Source organism: Anolis carolinensis, chromosome 2, assembly GCF_035594765.1.
Source record: "Anolis carolinensis isolate JA03-04 chromosome 2, rAnoCar3.1.pri, whole genome shotgun sequence".
Classification (NCBI taxonomy): Eukaryota; Metazoa; Chordata; class Lepidosauria; order Squamata; family Dactyloidae; genus Anolis; species Anolis carolinensis.
The window spans coordinates 260,990,993-260,997,876 of record NC_085842.1 but is presented as its reverse complement, the minus strand read 5'-3'; the positions used below and the strand labels follow the sequence as shown (position 1 = coordinate 260,997,876).

Genomic DNA, 6,884 nt, shown 5'->3' with positions numbered 1-6,884 from the left:
AGAAATAATGTCTTCCATTTTGTCTCCTTCAAAATAAAAGTGTACAATGTGATGGGGTTAGCAAACAATTGGCTAATTACAATGATAAAAGTCAGTTATGTTATTTCAGCTCAATATTTTAGTCATTGTGGTAGACTATATTCACTATCAATCATGTTATAAACCAGATTCCTCCTCAACCCACCTTTTCTAAGCTATAGCCCCATCAACAGCTATTTCCCGGGCAGTAGTGAGTAGAGAAGAGCATTAGACAAGCTCTTTTTTTTAGCTGGATGCACTACAATGACCTCATCTACAAGGTGGATATCTATCACAAGCTATCTGGATACTTGTTTGCATTTTCCTTTCCTCTCCACCAACTAGGGAAGCTGGGCTTGGGGTATTACAACTAAGAAAATGTAGTTTTTTGAGAGGCAGAAGTGGATGAGAAACAATAAAAACTTAATCTTACTATTTCTGCCAATGCAGGATTATGGTAATTATTAGGGGTATGCAATTTGGCTAAACCCTGTGCCATTTTCTAAGTCCAGATTTTGGTGGCTCCCTTAATTCATTTTTTGAGAGTCTCCTGAATTTGGGTGGACAAAATTCCATTTTTCGATCTGGCAGCTGAAAGATCTGTTTTTGATCCAGGAAGATCTGTCCCATTGGCAGCAATGGGGAAACTTCCCAAGCTCCTTTTTTTGTCTTTTTTAGGGCATCAGTCTTAAGAAACAGCTTTTTCTGGCATCATTTCTTCTCAGATCCTTCAATAATATCTAGGTATAAGGCATCAGACTCAAGAAGCCACCTTTTTTGACATCGTTTCTCATCAACATTCTTTCAATGAAGCTGAATGCACCCTTTTTAAACACTTTTAAAAAGGGAAGGAAAAGAAATGTAAGGTATCTAATAGTGTTGTGCTTTTGTATGGAATTGCTGTTCATTTTGTGTAGTTTCATTCATCTGGTCTCATTTTCATATTTGTTCCCACTAAAAAAATGGAGCACCTATATGAACAGAATTTTTGTCTGGCTTATAAAAAAATGACATTTTTCAGACCATTGGCTGCAATGGGAGGGTTTCCGAGGCTTCCCCCTCCCCCCACTTGGTTTTTGGGCTAGAGGGGTGAAAATCGCCAGACACAGAGAGCATTTTGACCCCTTTTAGCCCACCAACTTTTAAAACATTTCGGTCTTCCACAGAGTACTATTGTTATTAATAATAATATTATTATTAACACTTATTGGCACACATCGGATGTAATGGGGAAGCACTCCCCTCTCAGACTCAGCTTAGGGTCCCAGGATAGTTATCGTTATTAATATTAATATTAATACCCATTGGCACACATCAGATGACATGGGGAAGCAGACCTCTCTCAGACTCAGCTTAGGGTCTCAGGATAGCTATTGTTATTTATATTAATATTATTGTTAACACTCATTGGTATACATGAGCTGTAATGGAAAAGCACTGCAGCCCTCTGTCAGTACCTGCTTATTGTTAAAGGGCGAAAATGAAAGGAAAATGAAAGCAAGATGATTGTGCGGCTTTCATTTTCGTATCACCAATCATTTCCTACGAAAATGTCTTCTTTCATTTTGTGTAGACAAATTGTCAAAATGAAATGATAGCATGAAGGAAATGAAAGGAAAAATGTGTACACATCTCTAGTATCAAACCTGTGATTATAACATTGCTATAGTTATTATGGGATATAATATGGCAAAATAAAAGTAGTAGCAAGAAATAGTCTTCAAATACAGTTTTTCTTTTTACAACATCATGTAATTAAATATATTTGAGAGAGGACTATCTCATCTTCCTCTGAATATCTTCTTTCCACCACTACTAAAATCTGAGTTAACACCTCTGAAGCAAAGGTTCAGCAACTGTATAGATTAAGATTGCCACAGAAATTCTGTCAAGAGGTGCCCCTCCCTTCAATCACTCATAGGAAGGTTAACTTTTTTTGGAACAGACTTTAAGATCAGGCTTGTGAGGGTGTATAAAATATTCACTGCTTAATTTATGATTTCAAACTCCATGGAGATTTGCAGGTAGAAATGTTAAAGTAATTACCCAGGAAAGACAATGTAATGAATGCAAAATATGTGAAGGCCTTATTTCTCTAATCTTTTCTACTGGACAATGTATCATTTTTATTGTTCATGTACTTATATAATGTAGTTTTGCTATGAGTTATAATATTTAATATTCCTCTTTCTTTAGAATCATGCATTGTACATCTATAATGAAGATAACATTTGAAAGATCTCTAAAGAAGGCATCTGGTACTTGGAAACTCACCCACCCTTGTTTTTCAGTTGACAATTTCTTCTTCACAGTTGAACTAGGGATGTAATAATTTGCTAATTTCACCTTTGAATAAAAAACAAGTCATTTCGGCAATTTTCTTCACACTGCAAGAGAATCCAATTTTGAAGCTATTTGCAGCTAGGGACTAATTTTGTGCAAAATTCAAAACGTCTATGCAGAAAACAGCATTTACTTATACAGGACGCGACATTTTCTACACATTTTTGTGTAGAAATGTTATTTTCCGTGTTGTAAATGCTGTTTTCTGTTAATAAAATGCTGTAGCTCAGGAGTTATTCTACAAAAAATTCCAATATTTTTGTGGAAAAAACATTTTCTGTTCAACCATCACAAACCATATGCAAGTGCTCCAGAATAGATTCTGCACTGTGAAGATGATTTACAGTCAAGGATTTATCTCAAGATTTACCTCCTTTTTAAAATATTCTTTCCCTCTTTAAGTTACAGGTAAGTAGATCCTATATTTAATCATGGGTAGGATTGTAATATTTATGAATAATTAATGTGTTTCTTCATCTTCTCTTCATGCTGTCCATACACTACTCATGATATGGCCAACTATAACTTTGTAGTAAAGTGAGTCCATCACCTCACATGGTAGATTTGAGTGACATTAAAGCAGAAATAGTAAATTGACAGTTATTGTATTGTATTTTATTGGGGGAGAGAATTTGGATTTTCTCTTTCAAGAATGAACATATTCGCCATTATTATTAGACAAATCACTTCCTAGTTGCTTGGTATACTCTGCTGAGGAAGAAAGACAAAGAAAATCTCTAATGAATTTGAGACACCACTGGAGAGAGTTGGAAATAAAAGTTTTGGTTAATATGAATGTAATAATATCCAAATCTCAGACTTAAAAAGCTCTCTTTCCCTTCCACTGAAATAAAACTTAATGTTCCCTATTCAGAATTGTCTCACACATTAGCACAAAAGATATGGACTGCAATATAGGGCTGTACCCAATATCAATGCTTCCAGACACGCTAACTTTTGAAATAAGTGTTTAACATCTTTATAAAAGACAAAAGATAGAATAGAAGGCATGCTTATAAAATTTGCAGATGTCATCAAATTGGACAGCAGTGGGGAGGGAGCTAATACTCATTGGATAGGATCAGAATTTAAAAATTACCTTGGCAAATTGAGAAACTGAGCTCAACCAAACAAAGAGAAAAAAGCATAAGCTGTAAGACACTGCTACTTTGGATATGAGACAATCAATGAAGACCAGGAGACACAGGCTATATTTCAGAGGGAAGAACTGGCAAATCCCACTCCAAGTGATTCCTATTGTACTGATGAATCACCGTGTGTCCATATTTCTTGCCAAACTCAGAAATTTAACAATAAATTTGACCATGATATTGGACATGTAGGTTTTTGTCCTTTCGTCTGTTCATCTAAACTAACAAGTAAAAACCATTCACTGATCCAACCATCTAGTTCATTTGATATTGATGGGAATCTATTGAGCGGTTAGACTCAATAATAACCCTCTCTTGGGGTGATTCCTCAAAATATAGCAGAGTGGCATAAGCATACTTCAGAGACAGCAGAAACGTACATGTGGTGAGCTGGGAGAATCCTTTGTACCTCAGGATGGCAAAGGATTGCAGAGTTTAAATTATATGTTCAAAATCATTTATTGTGGTAAAAAGAAATCCATTTTAGATAGAAAAGGTTCTTGGAGCTAACTAGCTCTCTAGGCTAGCTTCTAAGGAAGGGAAGAAGGTAAAAAAAAATCTAAATATCGGTAGCTACATTTTGCCTTGAGAAGAGCAAAATATGTGGCCTCTCAGGAAGGAGACAAAAGGCAGAAGAGGGCCAAAATGGGGCTGACTATATGGTCAAAGCCTAAGGGCAATTAACATTCCAATAAAGGAGGAAGTTACCTCATCCCTCAAAGAGATCACATTACTATAACAACAAGGTGAGGAAGTGAAGGTAAACAAGAGAACAAGAGTGGAAAACAGCAAAGGCCTTTCTAGGCGTGCATGGGAATACAGAAAGGGTTTCCTCATTCTAATCCTATCCTCTACCTAACTACTCATTGGGGACTTGAGACTTGTGTAGTCCAGGATGACAACCAACAGATATTGATTCTAAACTGCACTCTTGATCAGTAGTTTTTGAAGATTAGACATGCCTCTATTTTTTTTTTCAAAATTATCTCTTTCTACTGTGTTTTTGACAAATGTTACATGCTCATGACAAAATTCACTGTTATCATCCTAAAACTGAAGAAAACATCTTGGGGTTCATCTACACTGGACAATTTAGTCTGGTGTATGAGTAAATATGCCTCACAGCAACCCCAAATCCAGGGACATTGGTCACACAACCAAGGAATAGCTATTATTTGCTAGGTGGTGCATATCTCACTTCCTCCATGTTGTTGCTACTGCTCCTAGCCTGTCATGGAGTTTCGTGAAAACTCGTAGCCACCACAGCTGCTTCTGCAGACATCAGAATAGGGTGCCTCTACAAGCAACATGAAGGAGATGGGTGACTCCCCTCTTTCTTCCTGGTAATGTGGACACCTTATTGTGACATCAGCAGAGAAAGAAGGGAGGAATCACTTATCTCTTTGATGCTGGTTCATGTCCCAGCATTCTAAAGTCAGGAGAGGTGCCTGCAATGGCCAGGAGTTCACATGCAGCTACATTGCCTTCTAGGAGTGCTGGTGGCAGTGACATACCATGATCTTTCTCTTTTCCCTGTACTGATAAGTGGTGGTGCTGGTGTCCTGTTTGGACAGCACATTGGGCTGAATTGGACCTGATCCAAACTGTCCAGAATCCCACAAATCCACAGAATATGCCAGAGTTTCCCACAAATTCCAGAGTATCTTCTGACATGACTCAGAGAGGGTCAAAGTTGGTCTACATCCCAAATTCCAGAGATAGTCAGTGGGAGTAGCAGTGTATCATCAAGACAGAGAGTCTTTCATTTTAGGTGTCCAGTGTTTTTTCTTGTACAGAAAAACTCATGGTTTTGATCTAGCTATTTTCTTATTTAACAAGAGGGAGGGAGGGAGGGTGTTGTTGCAATCCAGTATGTCTACTCAGAAGTCCTATTTATTTCAGTAAGGCTAACTTCCAGGTATGTGGTATAGAACTGTGTCCTAAAACCAATTTTGCTAGTAAATCTTCCCCTCAGGATGAAATGAAATATCTTGTTTCATAAACATGATATTTATGAGTATAACTGAGACAATCAATGTCTTAACAGGAATTTTTCTAGCCTTAGTGGATTCCTTACAAGAATATTGCTGTAGAGAAATGCCACTGAATTTAGCTATATAATAGACATACATGTTTTTGATACATTGCATAGTACTGAAATATACAAACAAAAATATATTCGAGATTAGATCCCCCTCACACTTTTAGTATCGAATTAAGTCCAGTTTAATACCTTGATGTGTGTCATTCAGATCAGATCTATTTGTACAAGGCTGTACAGTGTGGAGCTGGTTCAAATGAATGAATAGCTTTCTCATTACTTCACCCTGTTCTGCTGTCTTTTTTTTCCTGTCCTTTGTAATGTAATGGAGGACAGCTGTGGCAGTGAAGTGAATATTAACTAACCCCAGTGCCTCCGCAGATTGTGATTTTAATCCCTGCAAATACCACTAAAATCAAAATTTAATTACACTCAGCATAGCTCTGTTAATGCCTGAAAAATATTTAACAATTAGTGGTAGGCTTAATTAAGGAAACTGCCTTTCACAAAGCAACCTGAAAAGTCTTTCCTCCTCTCTCCTCTCTCTCCTCTGCCTTTATCTCTCAGACTAATTAGTCTGATGTAAGCTTACAGCACTTCATTTACTGTAACCGAGTCTTGATGCTGAGCTGATCCAGTTTGTGGGGCTTAACTGTCTGTAATGGAAGGGGAAGTTGTAAAAAGCAGGACGCCAGTTAACTGAGCACCACTACTTAATAAAAGAAAACCTTGAGCATCAACCTCTAGATATAATCAGAGCCATTTTCCTACACTCCAGTTACAGAGGCAAGAATGAGTCGCAAGCAGAACAAAGGCCCTGTTTATGTTTCCAGTCAGTATCAGATGCAAGCAAATAGAGTTTGTCAGAACAATATTTGTTCTTCCCAAAGGCAGAAAGAACACTGTGTACTTGAAAATTAATAGAGAATTGAGAAACCCTGAAAGGGACCAAGGCTACTTTTTCTTTTTCTTAAGATGTACCTAAAAAACAAATAGTACTTGTCCAATGGACATCTTCATATTGTTATTTAGGTCAATATGAAAATACCCATTAAACTAATTCCTTTGTTTTTAGAATACACTTTCTGGTTATTTAGTTAGCTTTTCTACATTATTTTGAGAACATCCAAGACTTTAGTAGTGCACTCTTGTGCATTTCTATGCAAGAGCGATTCTTGTTCAGCTTAATGGAACTTACTGTGATGTACTAGATACAGGCTCATGTAAACCTCTTCTGCTATTATCTCACAACAATGTAATGGCACACATTGTTAAACCAGTGGCTACTGTTCAAGTGAAAATACTACATATCTTTTAAACTTCTTAGGTAA

At 36.9% G+C, this 6,884-nt stretch overlaps 1 long non-coding RNA gene across 1 annotated transcript; it reads right to left on the bottom strand.

The window, feature by feature from the left end:
- Positions 1-2,954: 2,954 nt before the first annotated feature.
- LOC134295860 (uncharacterized) lies at positions 2,955-4,858 on the bottom strand. The gene is made up of 2 exons (XR_010002441.1): positions 4,711-4,858; positions 2,955-3,072 (listed from the first exon to the last, which is right to left on the bottom strand). It is a non-coding gene; the product is annotated as an uncharacterized LOC134295860 (long non-coding RNA).
- Positions 4,859-6,884: the final 2,026 nt, after the last annotated feature.